Below are 21,143 nucleotides of genomic sequence, written 5' to 3' on the forward strand. Positions count from 1 at the left end.
CTATCAATGTCATCCTGAGACTTCATGTCTAGCTGTCACATGAGGAAGGCAAGAGATGATTACATGTTAGTACGGCCATGGCCAGGATGGATGTGACACCCATCACTCTGCTTTCATTTAATTGCATGGAACTCTGCCACATGGCAACATCTAACTTTAAGACAGGCTGATAAATGTAATTTAGCTTTGTGCCCTGGAAGATGACGATATACCTTTGGTGATCAGTTAGCAGTATTTGATACCCTTAATAATGATAACGTACTCTTGAGGAAGATGTACAATTAAAAATTTTTCTGCACTTAACACTATAACCTCAAAACAGATTATGCAAAGATTGACAAATGCAGAAGTAGAAATTTAAAGTCTATAATTACAGTGAGAATACAACACCGTAGAAGAAAAACCACTGTTGACACAACACACTAACAACCCCTCCAAAGAAATCTTAACCTAATGATTAGGGTTGCAAGACTATAGTCAACAACTGTGAAATACACTTTCTTTAAAAGTTCAGATATAACATTCATAAAAACTGAGCACATTTGAAAATATAGCTGAATATTTTTTCAGTTATTAAAGAATGTGAGGCAAAAAGCATCCAAAAAGAAAACTCCACATCCTTTTCACAAATTCCCTGAAACTCTCAAGTCATATACATGCCTATATATGTGCATGCACACACACACACTATATATACATACACATGTGTATATATCAATAATATATCAATACATATTATATATATGTTTCCTATTGCTGCTAAAATAAATAAGCTATAATAATATATTGCTGTTATAATTATAACAAACATAACTGAAATTTATTCTACCACGAGGTAGAATAAATTCACATTCTAGAGCCCAGGAATTAAAAGTGAGTCTTCCTGTGTTAAGATGGAGGTCTCAACAGGGCTCGTTCCTTCTTGAAGCTCCAGGGGAGAATCTATACTTGGACCCCCTCCAGTTCCAATGGCTGCCAGGAGTCCCAGGCTTGTGACATTATTCCAGTCTGTTTCATCATCACTGTTCCTTCTCTTCTGTAGCCAAATATCTTACTGCCTCCTTGTAATAAGGATACTTGTTATTACATTTAGGACTCACCCAGATAATCCAGGATAATTATCTCAAGATCCTTAATTTTATCACATCTGCTAAATTTCTTTTGCCATATAAGGCAGCATTCACAGTTTCCAGGGATTAGGACCTGAATATCTGTGAAGAAAATTATTCAGCTTAACAATATCAGAGTTGAGAAAATAAGAAAACATCAACCAAACTTATAAACAAGCATAAAATAAATTCTAAATATAGGATCTATCAAGATCAGTATAGGAAAGCAATATCTGTAAGCTACTTTTTTCTTTCTTTAAAAATTATTTATTTATTTTTATTGAAGTATAGTTGTACGATATTATATAAGCTACAGGTGTACAATATAGTGATTCACAATTTTTAAAGGTTATACTCCATTTTTAGTTATAAAAGATTAGCTGTATTCCCTGTGTTGTACAAAATATCCTTGTAGTTTATTTTATACATAATAGTTTGTACTTAATCCCCTACCCCTATATTGCCCATGCCCCCCTTCCCTCTCCCCACTGGTAACCACTACTTTGTTCTCTGTATCTGTGAGTCTGTTTCTTTTTAGTTATATTCACTAGTTTGTTGTATATTTTTAGATTCCACATGTAAGTGATATCATACACTATTTTTTTAATATTTAGAATTGAAAATTCCTTAACTGGTAGCTAGCCAAATCAAATAGTGCCTTTAAAAAAGGATAACACCATAAGACAGTTTTATCTTATTACAAATGCAAAGTTGATTAACATATAAAAATCAATTAATGAAACCATCATTTAACAGGTTAAAGAAGAAAATACTAATCATAAATTTAATAGAAGCAAAATTAAAAGTTGAATATTATTAGCAATCATTTGTAATAAAACTGCTTACCAAAATGGAAATGGAATGAAACATTCTTAAATTGATCATATATATCTTCAAAATTATATAGCAAATACCATACTTGGTTATTAAAAGATAAAAGCATTCTGAATGCTACAAGATACTGTAACAGTTTTTTATTCAACATTGTACTGGAAATTCTAGCTAGTATAATAGGATAAGTATTATTTAGAGGTAAACAGAAAAAAAAGAAACAAAATTTTATTACTTGAAACCCCAAATTATATATAAGTTCTTGGGATTAATAAGTAAATCTTACAGATTTTCTGGATTTAAAGTCAGTATTCAAAACCAATCACTTTTATATACACCAGCAACAAGCAATAAAATAAATTATAAAGAGAATAATGAAATTCATAACAGCATAGTACTTAGATATCAAAACACAATACAATACATAATCTCTCCAAATTGTTAAAGCATTAAAAATACAAACAAGATATGGAAAAACCTTAAAATCACTACACTACTGGAAAAGATTTGGCATTACCTAGTAAAGAAAGATGTGTATACACGAAGTAGAAATCCCACACCTGGCTATAAAACCTAGAAAAACTCCTGTACATGAACACTCTGAAATATATGAAAGAATTTCTAGTAGCTTTTCTAGTACTACTAACATAAATAAATATAAAAAGTAGGGTAGAAGTATATCTTGTAATCTATCCTTACTGTATTTTATATGGTATATGTTATACATCACTTGCAATACACAAGTGAAGGTGAAAGAATAACATTTAGTGGCCACAACATTTAAGTGTCTCAGAAATGTTCTGCTGAAATAATAAAGTAACAGAAGAATACAGAAAGTATAATTCTCTTTTGATGTTAAAAACAGAAAACATTTAAAAATTGGACAGTATACAATGTATAATGGTACAAACATATGTGGGAAGCACATATTTAAAAAGCAAAAGAATCCTAAATATAGAATTCAGCATAGTGTTTTTATATGAGAAGGGAAAGATGTAGTTAAAATAAGGAAGAGAGACACAGGCAAGTTTAAAAATAATGAAGTAAATAATAAAAGTGTTTGATCACATTCCTATCATGTTCTTTTGTATCTATGAAACATTTTAAAATATTTTAAAAATTAGGCGAGTGTACCATAACAGCAAAAAAGAATTCTCTAGGTCTTATAACTAAGAATTAAGGCAAAATTTTGGTATCATAATTATTGAGCTTAGAAGCCATGGTATTAAAACCAACTACAGGTGTTTCTGAAAAATATATACATATTAAAAAATGACCATGGATGAAAATGAAAACAGGACACAATATTTTTTGACAAGGAATTGAACTATGTCTATCTAAAATAGTTTCTTAGTAAAGCAAGATTGTGATAAAGTGCTGAAACTCAAATATGAATCTGAAATATAGATTTTAAATTAATTAACAGAAAATTAGTTTGGGCAGAACTAATTAACACTCAGAACAATGCCTTATGCTTTTCATGCAGACAAAGCGTTACTTTAGACTTTATTTTTCTAAAAAGGATCACCTGGAATTTGCAGTTAAAATCACAGTGCTTTGAAATATAACATGTTGAAATATTTAGTGCTTCCCAGGTGAATTTTTATGTCAATTGTAATGGTATGGAAAGCCCGTTGAACATGCAAGTTCAGACGATCAAATTCCTAACTCTTCCTGCTTCAGTGAACTGAGATTGGGCCAAGAAATGAGTATTTTTCATGGATGTGAAAGATAATTCTGATAGGAGTGAGCTGTGAAGAACATTTTGAGAAATGCTTGTTTTAAAGTAATTAAAGCTTTTCAGTTAAAAAGAGAATTCATATTTCAAATTTGCTGAGAGAGCAGATATTAAATATTCTTACTATAAACACACACACATACATACACAAATGGTAACTATGTGAGGTGATAGATGTATTAAGTTATCATATCAATAGGGAAGAGCAAATCTGACTCCATATTGGATCTGTTTCTTTCACTTTAACCTTTGTATTCTATTGCTTTTGCGACAACTTAATCACTAAAGGGATGTTGCCTATGGCTGAAAGTATACATAATGGCCCGTCTCAGGGAACCCTCCCTCTGATACCTGAGCATTAAGCAAAAATACTTTGGTTTAGCTCACAGGAGACATTCTGACCAGGCCCACCTGTGAATGGCTGTAGGAAAGAAGAAATTAAAACATCTCCTCAGGAGTCTGGCCAGAACCAGGAAATATTAATATTTGCAACAACTTTTCACCTTTTTAACTTTACCTCCTCACCTCCCACTCTTCGTCTATAAAAGAAGCCTGAATTCTAACTTGGGTAAGATGGTTCTCTGGGACACTAGTCCACCATTTCCTTGCTTTGCTAGCTTTCTGAATAAAGTCGATATTCCTTGCCTCAACAACTTGCCTCCTGATTTATTGGCCTGTTGTATGGTGAGCAGTATGAGCTTGGTAAAAAACTGTGGTAATCATTTCACAATATATACATATACTAAAGCATCACCTTAAATTTACACAGTGTTATTGTCAATTATATCTCAGTAAATCTGGGGGAAAGAAAGCAAGAGAGAAGAGAAAGAGAGAGAGAATTCATCCAAAAGAGTTAATGGGAAAGGAGAATATTAAATACCATCTGTTAAAAATGTAAATTAAATTTTCTCAGTTTTTGTCTTGTTCTCATAAAGACTATATACAAAATAAAAATAAGGAATTTTATTTTAATTTAAGGTTGCAAAAAAATAAAAGCCAAAATACATAAAATTATAAACATGTTTATATCTTTGAAAATCAGATAAGTTATTATCTCCTAAAAACACATGTAAGGATATTTAATCATAAACAGCGTTTTGCAAATAATTTATTCTTTAGCTTAATGAAGTGAAGACTTTGATAAGTAGATTCCTGTGAGACTCATAATATGTTTTATATTATGTGAACATAAAAAAGTATTTCATTTAAACTTTTGGCAGGTTTGCTTTTAAAGATTTAATACTTTCTTAATTTATTAATATTAACACTTATTTTATAATGATTTTTGTGAATATGTACATATTTTATATTTTCTGATACCTCTATGAATTTGGGACTTCAACTCATAAATTAATGAGGTAAAAATATTCTGAAATAATCTGGGAAACTAAAAATTTTTATACCATATATTCTAGAAATAACTGATCATTTTAAACTTTAATTAGTTTTATATGAAATTTTGGTTTGGAAAAGATAAAAAATACACGTGTTTATATGCTTCCATTATTTAATTGAAATACTGGATCTTTTCTCTGGCTCAAGAAGTAAACTATACCTCTTTTGGATAATTCTTATTGGATGATACTTTTCTTAGACCTATATGTTCTCAGCCAATAAAAAATGTGGAGCCTAAATAGAGAAAATTTGAAGCTACACTGTCACAGCATGAGTCAAACAAGATATTTTTTATTCATAAACATCTTGACTCTTTATAACTCCAGAAATTAGTAAAGTATGTAATCATTTCTCATAGCTTCTTATTATATACATAATTGATTTTACAAGTTGTAAAACTGTAGGTTTAAAAACCTTAAAATTCTGTAATTTAAGCACATTAATTTTTATGAATTAATGTATCTAGTTATATTAAGTTGGTAATAAAGTGGGCATTAAAGAGATATATCTGGTTACTCAGCAAAGATAAAAGGATGGTAAAAACTTCATTTGGGGGCTGAGTAACATTATATTTAAAAGCTCTACAAGCACAGTGGCTCTAATACGAAATTGCTAGTTGTGCTCCACTATAACCAAAAATTGTATACACTTTTATATCTTATTACCTATCATGTAGATTTATTCACGTACTTGTTAGATATATAGACTATTATGCTAGCTTTGTTAAGATTAAACCTTTTCAGTTAGGTTAGAAGTTGCATTATGGATTAGAAATTAAATAGGTGTTAAATCTAATATTGGAGAAAAATAAGAAAATATCATTATTTATTATATCCTTCTAGGTCTGTTCATGACTGTGGCTTGGAAGCATTGCCACCCCAGTTACACTGATATTTATCCCTAATAGTTAGGTTTTTATTTCTGATATGATTTTCCTCTAAAAGTAAGCAGGCCTCCTCAGGAAATCCCCGATTCCCATCTGGAGTTAGGAGGGTATGATGTGGGCAGGAAATAATTTATTATTGCCAGAAAGCAAGATTGGGTAAAACTTTATCATATCTCTTGGCATCTAAAGGACACAGCTGCTTAACCTCCCACTGGTCAAGTTCTGATAAATTTATTTTAAATATATTATATTTAATAAACTGAAAATTAGTTGAACCTGCCAAAAATAAAACAAAACAAAAGCCATATGTCCATAATAACACTCAAAAGAAAAAAACACTCTACCTTCATGGTACTCTATTCAGACTGATTTTATGAGTAATATAAAATATTTATTAATAGTTATTTTTCCAGATTATAAAAAGAATCATACATGTTTAGCCTCAGAAAGAGTCTTAATAGTATTTCAGACCCCAAATGTTCTTGTTCACCAGTTAAAACAAAGGCCTATGCTATGCTCTCCAAACTGTATAAATGCTAGTGTTAGAGTACATTAATGAGCTATGTTAAGACATTCCACTCAATATTATGTATAATTTGGTACCAGATCCTCCACCATTCAAAACTGCAAGTGCACTGTGATTTAAACAACAAAACCTAAAAGTAATCATGTTTGTTGCTGCAATGTAACCTGGTCTATTTTGTCTATATAGTCACATAAGCTAGAGGCTCCCCTGTTTAAGTTAGGGAGGAGACTGACAGTGGGCAGGCTACAGTTGAAATTAATAGTACAAGTAAAAGCTATTGAATCTAAACAAAAGAGGACACACCAGGCCTTATCCATCATTAGTGTTATAGAAATTTACAAAGATCTCTACTCCTGGGTGAGTGCTTCCCAAAGTAAGAAAAGGTCAGCTTCAGGCAATGTCAACAACCCTTCAGGGAGCTTCAAGTCTACTTCCTTGGTGATCTTTGCATAGGGCTATATCATGCTTTCTCATACACAGATTTACGTTTGCTTTTTTAACTGAGAATGAGCCCTAGTCATCTCAGAAGTAATGTTAAAGTTTTGAAGAACAGATCAGTGAAGATATCAAGCTCTTGTCCATTTGAGAAAACAAAAAATTACTTGAACGACAGCCATTCAAGTAAACCACGCATGGCAATTACCCTTGTGATTCCTTGTTGCTGTCATCAAATTACAAACTAGTGAAAATATGAGTTTCAGGAACAAAAATTTGCCAAAAATAAACAGAGAACAATTAAGTGCTAAGATTGACTGAATGTGTTAGCTGTCATAAAACTTGTGGGCTTTTACCCAACTTCTTTTATCAACCATATGTTTATTAAACACAAGGACCTAAATATTAAGATATTGAAAAGATTCAAATGGAGTTAAAGCAAACTGTAAGTAGAAAACATTTTAACAATGTCAAATATGGAACACATAAATCTTTCTCTATGAAAATGTCCACATTCACAATAGATTAGTGATGACAAGGCCAGTTATTTTGACCAAATTGCAACAGAAATAATGCAACAGAGTAATGCTATTTATTTAATGCTAACCAGCAAAGTAGGCAAATAAAAATAGATAAGAACTTCTGCTAAAAAAATGTAATATACAAAATAAATATTCTATTTTTGCCTAGTACTCCACAAGCAGTTTTAATTTTTTAATTTTTATTTACTGGTCCACAGGCTGGACAAAATATAAAACACAACTCTTTGAAGGCAGTGTAAAGTGACCAAAAATGAGTTTCAACCCTTGAAAGAAGACAATACCACTAGGTTTATATGGCTCCCCCACAGCCCACAGCCCCTGCTTTCTGCAATCCAACACTGCAAGGCAGTAGATTTAAGACTACAAAAGAAATAATTATAATTCCTAGCAACTGAAAAAGGAAAAGAAGCTTAGTGCAATGGGATATGGTGTCAATAAGCCATAACTGCCCTTGAAATATTTGCCAAACTATTTAATTATACATGTGTGTTTTAATAGTTAGATGAGGAACGAGAGAAAAGAACTGTGCATATGTAGGGTGCAGGGTTGCAATGAAATAATAAGTCTCTATACATAATTTTGGTTTGTTCTCCTGAGGATTTGAGATTCCAGTTTGTATTACATGTGCAGGCTGCCAAACCTCAAGCAAGAAATTAACTTTAATACATCGGTGATTTACCTCTATTCAGTTCTTGTAGGATTCCCATATACAGATTTTCAACTACGTAAGCTCACAATTCCATTAAAATATAAATTGAGGAGATACAACAAAATCAATAAGCAAAAACAGAGAGAACAAATTGTCCATATTGTACTGGCAATCTTAATTACTGTAATATACAATAAAATAGAATTATTATGATTAAAATGAATGAATGACAATGAAATTTTCAGAAAATATGTTTGTCCACTCAAAAGAATCTACAGAAAATTAGAATTTATAAGTGCATTTAGTTAGGTTGCTGGATCTAAGGGTAATATTAAAAATCAATTGCTTTATTATGCCACAGCAACAAAAAATTGAAAACTAAAATTTTAAAAATGTTTACAGAAAAAATATATGCAAGAATGTTATGGAGGATTTTATAAAACCTCCTGAAGTACATAAAAAATGTTTAAACGAATAAAGATCTATAGTATTTCAGAGATCAAAATATGATAAACATATCACTTTTCTCCAAATTAATAAATTAATTCATTAATTTCCAAATAAACTCCTAATTGGTTCTGTGAATGTGTGAAAACACATTGATTCAAATTTTTGTGGTCGCAAAAACTGCAAAATAGGTGATATAGTGTTGAAGAACAAATTATAAGAAATGGCCTGATAGTTATCAAGAATGTTTATAAAGGTATAATTATTAAGATAATGTGATATGGGTGTTATGAAAAAAAGTAACTCAGTTGAATTCAATAAACAACTAAATAGACCCACAAACATGGGAATTTGAGGCATGACATTGCATGGGTAGAAGAAAATGTTAACTAAATGGAGCTGGACCATTTGCTTATCAACTGAAAGAAATGAATACCTACCTCTATCATGTGCAAAAATATATTCTGGGGTTTATAGAACTAAAATTGGAAAGAAAATACTTAAAACTTCTGAAGAAATATAAGGGAATATTTTTATAATACTAGGGTAGGTAAATATGTCTTATGGCACACATAAACACACAATAAAAAGAAAAAATTGATAAATGTTGATTCATTTGACTTTAAAAGTCCTTTATTCAACAAAATTCATGATAAAATGATAAGAAAAATGAAAGGCTGCAAAAAAAAAATGTACCAACAAATGTAACAAAGGATTAGTATTCAAAATCTATAGCTCAATAAAAAGTGAACTATATGGACCCCCCAAAGAACATCTGTGTTATAAAAGTATATATATATATATGTATATATAAAACAGAGATGCTGAAACTTATAATAACTTGGAAATTGCTGATTAAATCCATAATTAGATACCAATAAATTGACGAACATTAAAATTCTTGACATAAAGAAGGGTTGGCAGGGATATGGAGCATATAGAAATCTCACACACTACTGTTGATAGTTGGTGGAGTTTGAAGGTGCCACAGAAAAATGGTCCCTTTCCCTAATTTAAATATTAAAATTAAGAAAGTGTATTGAGTGGGGATTGAAATATTAGCATTAGTGTAAGAAAGACCATATTTGAAGAAGTGGTTCATGTGTGAATCAACAATGGATTACCTAAGTAAAAAGACTTACTCATCCAGTCCTGGAATTCTTTCATACTAACTTACTCGTGACTATAATTAGACAAGTATGTTCTCAGTGGACAGGTAGATCACTCCATGACCAAAAAATGAGAGAAAATGGGATAGAGAGTGGTTAAAGGTGTGAAAGGAGGTTCCCTTAAATTTGTACAAACATTTTGAGGAGGCATTTTTGCAACTAGTAATAAAGCAGATGATGGACATCTCAACTCAGGAATATAGAGAAATTTTTGTACATATTCAGGAAGAAATTGTAAAGGATTGTTCAGAGCAACATTATTTTTAATATTTAAAAATGGAACTGAATTTTATATCCATTAACTTGAAAATAGATAAATATACCTGACATATCAACACAAGGGAAGACTATCCCTCTGTGAAAATAGGTGAACAAACACATTATATACCAATTTAATTGGATGGATCTCATAAATGTTATACAGTAATACAAATAAGTTGCAGAATAATATAATCAGCATTATTTCATTGCTGTCTTATATAAAACATGAAAAAACTATAGTATATATTATTTTAAAATACATAGGTATGTAATATGAGAAATACATGGAAATTTTAAAACCCAAACTCAGAATAGTGGTTGCTTCTGAGGCAAATGAAGGGCTGAACTCAAGGAGAGGTACAAAGGCATTAACTGTATTGGGAGAGGAGCACATCTGTGCTTACCGCATGTAGGATATATTTTAAATTATCTTTAAAAATAAGAAAAATTAAACAATTTAGCAAAATATAAAGAAGGAATATAGAGCATGTTTACAGATTATCATGTTTATCATGAAATGTAAATTGAAATCTATACTTATTATTCCATATGATGGTGATGTCTCATTTATTTATTTACTTATTTATGGCAGAGCATTTCTTTGGGATAAGTATCCCATAGGTCACATTTTGGAAAATATTAAGCAAGTGATTTGTTCCAGCAAAGTCTTAGAAAGTTCTGAAAAAATTAGGACAGGAATTAGTCTCAATTCTATAGAGGATAGAAGCCATTTAATGTATGGGCAAAAGATTTTAGAAGACATAATAGCTCCTGAGGGTGTCACTGCACAAAAAATACATGGTACCAAATTTGCCATAAAACTGACTGGCAAAATATCATGCTGCAAGTTCCTCTTGTATGTTTCCAAGGGGACATTGTGAGAGAGGTACTGGGAGACAGGAGCAAGTAACGGTTAAAATGTGGATTCTTGAATAATAGTTCTTGAGTGTGAATCATGGGTCAACCACTTGTTTGCTTTATGATTTTGAGCAATTTAATTATACCATTAAACCTATATTTCTTATCTATAAAATGGAGTTAATAAAAGCCCCAAAGTTACAGGGTTATTAATGGATTTCAATGAGATTGGAAACTTCGAGTGCATCTGAAGTTATATAGTGAGTTGCTTAATACACACGTTTATTTTATTATCATATACCTGTAGACTTGACTGTTAACATAATTATCCTGACATTATTTCTTACATTTTCTATTTTTAAATATAAATTGTAATTTAAATATTTATTTTACTACAAATATGGTAATCACAAAAAATAATGTCATATCCTACCAATGTGCCATCCAATAACCTGCACAAATTCATTCACATTCTGTAAGATAGTAGTATTTTACTATTTACAAGTCAAATTTCTGGCCTGCTAACTGGAGCAGAGAGGAATCATGAGCACAGGCCTAAGGAAAACTGCCTCTCACTAAATAAAATGGATAATATGTAACCAAGAACAACTGCCCTAACAGTTATGCCCTAAAGCTTCATAGTATTTAATCACGAAAGAAGAATTCAGGCCCATATATAGATAATGATAGATAGATAATATATATATAGATAGATGATAGATAGATGATAGATTGATAGATGATAGATAGCTGATAGATTATAGATGATAGGTAGATAGACAGGTAGATAGATAGATATAAATAGAAAGAAATTTACATTTGCCTTCCTAGCACCCAGTGTAAATCACATGGAATACATTAAGTATAAGTATACTTATACATAAGCATAAGGTTGCAGTGCTTTAATTGATATCTTATTTGGTTTTTAGAAATTAAAAAATCTTTAATGTAATCATACTATTAAAGTAATATGACAACTAGCATGGGGGATAGATTATCATAATTTCTATAGTCTTTCAAGAGATAACAGTTATCTTACAGGCAGCCATACCCATTTCTTTCAAGGTAGAAGTGTGTAGTTCCAAATAGAAAATAAATGACCATCTTTGAAATAAACATTAATAAGGGAAGCATTACACTCAAATATGCTTCATTCTTTTATTCCCGTTTTTGTATTCCAGTAACATATATACTTTCCCTTCTAACTTCTGAATAAGTTAGGTTTTTATTTCTATAAATGTAGAATATAATTTGCCTTCACTATTAATCTCAAATATACTTCTTAATACCGCACTTTGGGTAGACATTTCCAGGATGTTATCATCATCAGCTTTGCCATAAGCTTGATTTAGAGAAAAAGAGAAATGAAGGTACCTCTGCTTTCAGCTCTGATGTATAAAGACCTTGAATATCATCACTTCCATCTTTTCAACAAGAAGATTCTTGACAAACTGAAAATTAGTGACTTTTTCTGGATCCATTAGAGGGACTGGTGTTGCAATGCAAACTGTGCTACATACTATGGAGGGATAGGTGACTCAATTAATATTGTTAAAATGAAGAAGAGGAATTAGTGGTAGGAGTGTGAGAAGGACTCAGTCCAGTTTTGCTGGCTTTGAGGAGGGTGGAATGGGGCCATGAGCCAAAAAATGTGGGCTGTCTTTAGAAGCTGGGAAAGAAAAGGAGAAATTCTTCCCTAGAGCCTCCAGAAAAGATTTTGATTTTAGCTCAATGAGACCAATTTTCAGACTTCTAACCTCCAGAACTATAAGATCCTATATTTGTGTTATTTTAACCACTAAGATTTTGGTAAATTGTTACAAAAGCAATAGAAAACTAATAGAAGTGGTAAGGCCAGGTCCTCTTGGAAATAGAAGTGGTAAGGGCCAGGTCCTGTTGGAAATGTTTCCCTTCTTAAGGCCCATTCAATCTGCCCTGCGCAAAGAGCTTCTGTTACTACAGACATCATGACCATGGCTAAGTACTCACTATCACCCATTATCTCGCTAAATTCTCACAACACTCCCAATGAGTTATGTATCATTATTCAGATATTATGGATGAAGAAACTGAGGCTCAAAAGTTCTTGCCAAAATTCCAACATTTAGAAAAGGCCAGTCCTAGGATTTTTAACTCAGATTTTCTGACTCCAAATTCATATTTTTCCATTGCATCCAGTTCCCTACTGTGAAAATAAAGTTTCAGCTTGTGCAAAACAAACAACCACCCCCAAAACCCCTAAAATGTAATATTTCCACTTTCTTGCACCACTCTCCCCATATTATCATAACAGCCACACATTTGTGTGTATCCCTAATATGAAACATTACAATGTTATGCGACAATATTAAATTTGTTTAAAATTATTTTTTAATTGCTTAGAGATGCTCAATTTTATTTTTACAGATCTACAACTATATTTCAGAAGTGTCTCCAGCCAACTTTGTTCGTATTTCAATCAGCCTCAGGATTCCCTACAGACTTCCACCCTCTTTTGTTTCAGGGACATTGCTAGGGAAGACACCTTAGCAGATGGGAAAACCCATACAGATAAAAATAGCTTTGTGTTGGGGTAAGAGGTCACAATTGTTTCTTACTAGTGCTGCTTTGCTAAATAACTTATCTCCAAAATTCTGGAACCTTTTTGCTTACCTAGACCTGGAGGATTTGCTAGTACTTGGTAGATGATAAATGCCCTGAGGCAGAGATAACATGTTAATTGATTAATAGTCCCTTGATGTAGCTCAGTGCGTGGCTTAAATAAGGTGTCAAGTTAATGCTAAAAGAAGAATCCATGTTGAACTCTAGCTCCTGCTTGTGATTGATGAACTGTCCTGTGAATGCTCCTGCCTAAACAGTCATGTTATCTATGAGGCCCTGGCTACCGAGCAGAGCACTTGATGCCTGTTCCTCTTGATATCTGCTCCTCATATTGTGGTTCTGACTGTGGCAGTACGACCTGAATTTAACTTGCACAGTTGAAAGAAAATATCATGCCTAAGAACAGTGCTGAATATAAACACAAAATTAACATAAGTCAAACTATATGAGAAAAGATTAAAAAAGCAATCCCTCTTTCTAGGTTGTGCTAGTGGAGAGAATCCCCAATTATTCCTTTTACACTCTTTCAATGTTGCATGTAAACAGGGTTTTCCTAGAGAGCAGTGAGAAATGTATAAAACTAGGAAGTTGCATATTCAATTTAAATTTTGGCCAGCTCTTATAATATTTGTTTTTTTTTCTGAATTGCCCTGTAGCTATGAAAACTGGTTTCTCGTGTGAAGGCAGCTAGTAGTAAGAAACTGGTTTTATGATTGAATGCATTAGGAAACTCAGGTTTGTTAGTATAATTATGGAAATATGGTTCATAGCCTTGGGATATTTCCTTTTTTTTCAAAGAAAAATAGGAGACTAACATAAGGAAACAATTTGGTTTAAGTAGTAAATATTTGTGAAATATTGAGAGGTGAAAACTTTGGGATGTAAGTGTAAAAACTGTTCACTGAAAATACTTTTATTTATTTCATTATTCATTGTTTTCTCTAAAATGTAAAACATGAAATGTGGTACAAATAACTTTTTAAAACAAACAATAGTAAGGGAAATGCAGAGATAAAAATAGGCAGAGAAAGGAAAGAGTTAAACACAATAAAATCTCAAATAATATTTTTATCTTCTTCCTCTTGATGTATTAAGTAGATCATCTATTAAGTCACATATAGGAATGCAAGGATTCTTCAATATATGCAAATTAACTGATGTGATACACCATATTAACAAATTGAGGATAAAAACCATATGATTATCTCAATAGATGCAGAAAAAGCTTTTGACAAAATTCAACACCCATTTATGATAAAAAAAACTCCAGAAACTAGGTACAGAGGGAACTTACCTCAACATAATAAAGGCCACATAGGACAAACCCACAGCCAAGATCGTTCTCAATGGTGAAAAACTGAAAGCATTTCCACTAAGATCAGGAACAAGACAAGGTTGCCTACTCTCATCACTATTATTCAACATGGAAGTTTTAGTCAAAACAATCAGAAGAAAAAGAAATAAAAGGAATCCACATCAGAAAAGAAGTAAAGCTGTCACTGTTTGCAGATGACATGATACTATACATAGAGAATCCTAACGATGCTACCAGAAAACTACTAGAGCTAATCAATGAATTTGGTAAAGTAGCGGGATACAAAATGCACAGAAATCTCTGGCATTCCTATACATTAATGATGAAAAATCTGAAAGTGAAATCAAGAAAACACTCCCATTTACCACTGCAACAAAAAGAATAAAATACCTAGGCCTAAACCTACCTAAGGAGACAAAAGACCTGTATGCAGAAAGTTATAAGACACTGATGAAAGAAATTAAAGATGATACAAATAGATGGAGAGATGCACCATGTTCTTGGATTGGAAGAATCCACATTGTGAAAATGACTCTACTACCCAAAGCAATCTACAGATTCAGTGCAATCCCTATCAAACTACCAATGACATTTTTCACAGAACTAGAACAAAAAATTTTGCAATTTGTATGGAAACACAAAAGACACCGAATAGCAAAAGCAATCTTGAGAAAGAAAAACAGAGCTGGAGGAATCAGGTTCCCTGACTTCATACTATACTACAAAGCTACAGTAATCAAGGCAGTATGGTACTGGCACAAAAAAAAGAAATATAGATCAATGGAACAAGATAGAAAGCCCAGAGATAAACCCACACACATATGATCACCTTATTTTTGATAAAGGAGTCAAGAATATACAATGGAGAAAAGACAGCCTCTTCAATAAGTGGAGCTGGGCAAACTGGACATCTACATGTAAAAGAATGAAATTAGAACACTCCCTAACACCATACACAAAAATAAACTCAAAATGGATTAAAGACCTAAATGTAAGGCCAGACACTATAAAATTTTTAGAGGAAAACATAGGCAGAACACTCTATGACATAAATCACAGCAAGAGCCTTTTTGACCCACCTCCTAGAGAAATGGAAATAAAAACAAATATAAACAAATGGGACCTAATGAAACTTCAAAGCTTTTGCACAGCAAAGGAAACCATAAACAAGACCAAAAGACAACCCTCAGAATGGGAGAAAATATTTGCCAATGAAGAAACTGACAAAGGATTATTCCCCAAAATTTACAAGCAGCTCATGCAGCTCAATATCGAAAAAACAAAAAACCCAATCCAAAAATGGGCAGAAGACCTAAATAGACATTTCTCCAAAGAAGATATACAGAATGCCAACAAACACATGAAAGAATGCTCAACATCATTAATCATTAGAGAAATGCAAATCAAAACTACAATGAGGTATCACCTCACACCAGTCAGAATGGCCATCATAAAAAAATCTATGAACAATAAATGCTGGAGAGGGTGTGGAGAAAAGGGAACAGTTGGTGGGAATGTGAATTGATACAGTCACTATGGAGAACAGTATGGAGGTTCCTTATAAAACTAAAAATAGAACTACTATACGACCCAGCAATCCCACTACTGGGCATATACCCTGAGAAAATCATAACTCAAAAAGAGTCATGTACCACAGTGTTCATTGCAGCTCTATTTACAATAGCCAAGACATGGAAACAACTTAAGTGTCCGACAGATGGATGGATAAAGAAGGTGTGGCAGGTATATACAATGGAATGAATTTTACTCAGCCATAAAAAGAATTGAAATTGAGTTATTTGTAGTGAGGTGGATGGACCTAGAGTCTGTCATACAGAGTGAAGTAAGGCAGAAAGAGAAAAACAATACTATATGCTAACACATATATATGGAACCTAAAAAAAAAAAAAGGTTATGAAGAACATAGGTGCAAAACAGGAATAAAGACGCAGATGTAGAGAATGGACTTGAGGATACGGGGAGGGGGAAGGGTAAGCTGGGACGAAGTGAGAGAGAGGCATGGGCATATATACACTACCAAATGTAAAATAGACAGCTAGTGGGAAGCAGCCACATAACACAGGGAGATCAGCTCGGTGCTTTGTGACCACCTAGAGGGGTGGGATAGGGAGGGTGGGAGGGAGATGCAAGAGGGAAGAGATATGGGAACATATGTATATGTATAACTGATTCACTTTGTTATAAAGCAGAAATTAACACACCATTGTAATGCAATTATACTCCAATAAAGATGTTAAAAAAGTTTCATATAACTACAAATTATTTGGAACTTTTTAAAAAATTAATTAATGGGTTTCCCTGGTGGTGCAGTGGTTGAGAGTCCGCCTGCCGATGCAGGGGACACGGGTTCGTGACCCGGTCCGGGAAGATCCCACATGCCACGGAGCGGCTTAGGCCCGTGAGCCATGCCGCTGAGCCTGTGCGTCCAGAGCCTGTGCTCCACAACGGGAGAGGCCACAACAGTGAGAGGCCCACATACCGCAAAATAATAATAGTAATAATTTATTTATTTATTTATTTTTGGCTGCATTGGGTCTTCATTGCTGCATGCCGGCATTCTCTAGTTGTGGCGAGCGGGGGATACTCTTTGTTGCAGTGCTTGCGCTTCCCATTATGGTGGCTTCTCTCGTTGTGGAGCATGGGGCTCTAGTCACGCGGTCTCTGTAGTCATGGCTTGCAGGCTCTGGAGCGCAGGCTCAGTAGTTCTGGTGCACGGGCTTAGTTGCTCCACAGCATGTGGGATCTTCCCGTACCAGGGATCGAACCCATGTCCCCTGCATTGGCAGGCGGATTTGTAACAACTACGCCACCAGGGAAGTCCTGGAACTTTCGTCTAATTGCTAATGTATATATATATATATATTTAAAAGCCATAGGATTCCGTTATGCAATATGGTTCCAAGTTCCTTCTGCATTTTATGTTTGATTCTCTAAAAACATGTAGGTAATAGCTACTAAAGTCTAATATTTTTCTCTTTTCTTTTGCATTAGTCAAAAATATCTTTTTAAGAACTAAATGTAAAATATCAAATTATGCCTCCTAGGGACTCATTGATTATAATAACAAAAACAAAACAAAGGACTTAACAATTACAATTTGGTTTAGAAATGGAGAGACATTGTTAGACTACAACAGGCGAGGAAGGGAAGTACCAGAAGATTAAATTTATAGCATACATTTCATGATTAGATACATTTATATGAAGAAAGACAAATAAACCAAAATGTAAGTATAAATAATCTTTCAAAAGTCAACATTTATAACCTAATTGGGGTATCAGGAATGAAGAGAAATAAAGGATCAAAATCAATAGCATTTGTGTACTTCTGTATAAAATATATAGAAACAAATGGCTACTACTTTTCTCTTAATTAGGATGACATTCAAAGACATAATCACTTTCATCTGTGATATAATTAAAACTAATCTTATTCATAACCAGTTTCAATCAATCTCACTTTGTAAATGAATTTCAACGTATTTCAGTCCTCTATATCTTCATCATTACCATATTTCAAGCTACCATTATTTCTAATCTTGAATAGTAACATAGTGTCCTAGCCAGAATCTTTTCATAGAGAAAAAGGAAAGGAGTTTGTACAGCAGGTAAAGGGAAGAATATAAAAAATAAAAATGTCTTCACACAAGTTTTGTTGATACAGAACATAAGGGCTTTTTCACTTAATTTGGTCAAAGTGAATATAGATAATGCTCTTTTTACTTGATTCTAAATGCACATTTTCCCACTTTTAAAAATATCTCTGAAACTGACATAATCAATGCTGTTATGTTTGATAAGATGTGGTAACTCAGGTGTCTGCATATCATATTGCCTCACTGTTCTACAGGCTAACACTTGCTACCTGGAAGGAAGGAAACTTTATTGGTTTTGTTTTTGTTTGTTTTTAATTTGAATAGGGAAATTTTAATATAAAGAATTATTAACTCTAATGGGGGATTGAGATAATGGGAGACTGGCTCATAAGGAGTAAAGAGAACTCTAAAGAATACAGGAATAGCAGATACAGGCAGCAGTCACCATCCCTAGAGCTGAGATCGAGCCCACAGGGAAGGAACAAATGTAGAAGAGGACCATATCCCCGAGGCTGCAATCCAGAGCTCCTTGCTCACCGGATGGTGTTCTCTGAAGCTGCAGAACTGCCCTGAGAGAGCGTCCGGGATGTTGTCCATGAGGGGTGCCATGCCAACAGCCCTCACCGGGAAACCGTTCTCTGGGGGTGCGGCAGGAGGATGCCCCTAGCGGGTGCTGTGCCTCAGAACTCAAGGGGTGCTGGGAGAAGTGCTTCATGGGAGGGGCCAGGCCTGCGGCACCGGCTCGGAAGCTTTCCCAGATGTCTAAGGGAAGCCGCTTATGAAAAGGACCACCAGTGGCGCTTTGCTGCAAAGCCTCCTGAAGCCATGCTTACCCTGGGGAAAGTCACTTGCCCCACAGGAGTCCGCTTACGGAGCGCACCAGCAGCAGCCAGAGGAACCCCTTCCTCCTCCAGTGTCCCTCCGATGCCCTCTACTGGCGAAGCTTAACATTGTGCCAGCAGGCAAAAGATCAGTGTTTTCAAGCCCAGCTCCATTATCACAGAGCAGACAAAAAGAAGGGCAGGATGGGAGCTGAAAGGCAATAAACTAAAAACTGGCACAATATATAAAGAGGAAAGTTCATGAACTATATTTGGGGCAAGTTTTAAAATTATATGCAATTCAAGGTAATCTGTTGCTCCCCCCCAACTCTCCCTCTGTTAATAGTTTTCTCCTTCTAAGGTAAGAGTAATTGCGGTTCTCCATTTTAAAGTGTTTCCTCTTGAGTCAGCAGTTACAGAATGTTCATTAGAGTTGGATTTCTGGATGCATTGGGTATCCCTTTATGTGCTAAAAGGAAAACAGGATTCAAACCAACATCAAATTGGCTAGTAAATTCTGAAGTTGACTCTATTCATGTGCCTCACTTATTTTGTTTAAAAATGTGCAGATTTTGCTAGGGTAACCAAGGTTTTAACCAGTTCTTCCCTGATCATCGCATTACTGGTGTCTGGACATGGAAAAATTCTTCTTGTAAACTGTCATTATTTCTGTTGTTGTTGCTGTTTGTCTTTATATAATTATTTTCTGTGCGTCTGACAATATTTTATATGTGAGATTCTTCCAGGTTGTTGCATGTTGTAATAGTTCATTCTTTTTTTATTTTTTAAACTTTTTAAAAACTTTTTTATACTGGAGTATAGCCGATTAACAATGTTGTGATAGTTTCAGGTGCACAGCAAAGCGACTCAGCCATACATATACTGTATCCGTTTTCCCCCAAAGTCCCATCCCATCCAGGCTGCCACAGAACACTGAGTTAGTTCCCTGTGCTATACAGTAGGTCCTTGTTGGTTATCCATTTTAAATACAGCAGTGTGTACATGTCAATCCCAAACTCCCTAACTATCCCTTCCCCCCAGCTTTCCCCCTTGGTAACCTTCAGTTTATTCTCAAAGTCTGTGAGTCTGACAATATGTTATTTGTAAGATTCTTCCAGGTTGTTGCATGTTGCAATAGTTCATTCTTTCTTGTTGCTGTAAGGTATGCCAGCATATGAATGTCACACTTCATCCATCTCACTTTTTTTAACATCTTTATTGGAGTATAATTGCTTTACAATGTTGTGTTAGTTACTGCTTTATAACAAAGTGAATCAGCTATACATATACATATATCCCCATATCTCCTCCCTCTTGTGTCTCCCTCCCACCCTCACTATCCCAACCCTCTAGGTGGACACAAAGCACCGAACTGATCTCCCTGTGCTGTGTGGCTGCTTTCCAGTAGCTATCTATTTTACATTTGGTAGTGTATATATGTCCATGCCACTCTCTCACTTTGTCCCAGCTTACCCTTCCCCCTCCTCATGTCCTCAACTCCATTGTCTACGTCTGTGTCCTTATTCCTGTCCTGCCCTGCCCCTAGGTTCTTCAGAAACATTATGTTTTTAGATTCAAAATATATGTGTTAGCATATGGTATTTGTTTTTCCCTTTCTGACTTACTTCACTCTGTAAGACACACTCTGGGGCCATCTACTTCACTACAAATAACTCAATTTTGTTTCTTTTAATGGCTGAATAATATTCCATTGTATATATGTGCCACATCTTCTTTATCCATTCATCTGTCGATGGACAGTTAGGTTGCTTCCATGTCCTGGCTATTGTAAATAGAGCTGCAATGAACATTGTTGTACATGACTTTTTCAATTATGGCTTTCTAAGGGTATGTGCCCAGTAGTGGGATTGCTGGGTCATATGGTACTCCTGTTTTTATTTTTTTAAGGAACCTCCATACTATTCTCCATAGTGGATGTATCAA

Source organism: Delphinapterus leucas, chromosome 1 (genome assembly GCF_059928025.1).
Source record: "Delphinapterus leucas isolate spDelLeu-1000000601 "Yukka" chromosome 1, BTC_Dleu_Yukka2, whole genome shotgun sequence".
Classification (NCBI taxonomy): Eukaryota; Metazoa; Chordata; class Mammalia; order Artiodactyla; family Monodontidae; genus Delphinapterus; species Delphinapterus leucas.